Here is a 1,141-nt window from a genome sequence, read left to right as displayed (position 1 = left end):
GTCTTTTCAAAGCTACAACTCTTTATGGCCCAACGACCACATGACAATCAGAGAAAACACACTGTACACAACGTTTGGTGTACTGTATCATGAAGCACACAAGCCCTCCTCTGTGCGAGCCTCCATCACCGCAGGCCGCTTCATTATGTGTTGTGAACTTCTCTTGTTACTGCCGAGAGGGGCTCAAAAGTGTCGTCTGTGGAGTGTTGTGGGATTTAAACACAGAAGCTTCTTCAAGGGGGGAACAAGGGGTGGAAAGTGAGGCGGCCATGTTTGTGTGAAAAACATGTCAACAAAGCTCAAAGTGTCTCCTCTACTTCAAAAAAGAGAACAGACGCCGTCGCTTTAAAGACGAGGAGGCAGGAAACTTGATCTGATAAATGTGGTTTGGTTAGGGATGCCCCCTCTATACGCAGCGAAGTGACTCACTCTGTGGCACAGACACCGCAACACATGCTCAGCATACGAGCGCCGTATCACTCTGACATCTGCAACTTCTTCTTTACAGGATGCAACTCTTTCTCCAGGCTCAGATTTCCTGACTTTAGCTGCAGAACCTGCCTGAGAAAATGTTCATTTTAAGGTTTCTGCACAACAAACAGATTGAGAAAGAGATGCTAACAGCTAATTCTGCACTTTCATGAATCTGAATGCCCGAAGTCTGAACGGTACACAGTCTTAAATAGTTCTAAGAGCAGTAAGCAACCGCACCATCTGGAGCAACTTCAGGTTCCGTGTCTTGCCCAAGGACACTCTGACATGTGGACAGGAAGAGCCGAGGATTGGACTGCCAACCCTGTGATTAGCGGCCGACCGGCTCTTCCTGCTGAGCCAGAGCCGCCGCAGATTTGTAAACAATTTAGACAACAAATTAGCAAAAGCATGTTTGACTTCCGCCACATTCACACAAAAACACAGACTGTAAAAAAACAGGAGTGGACAGAGCTACACCCGTCGGTTTGTGGACTACCGTTTGGAAGCCACATGTCGGGCATTGTTGGAGCCAGGAGTGACCGAAGCTGGAGGAGAGGAAGTCCTGTTCTACGTCTACACTACAGAGTCTGCTTTTAATGCAGTGACTTCCACTACAGAGTCTGTTTTTAATGCAGTGACTTCCACTACAGAGTCTGTTTTTAATGCA

The sequence above is a fragment of the Notolabrus celidotus genome, chromosome 19, assembly GCF_009762535.1.
Source record: "Notolabrus celidotus isolate fNotCel1 chromosome 19, fNotCel1.pri, whole genome shotgun sequence".
Lineage (NCBI taxonomy): Eukaryota > Metazoa > Chordata > Actinopteri > Labriformes > Labridae > Notolabrus > Notolabrus celidotus.
This window is presented reverse-complemented; position numbering follows the sequence as displayed.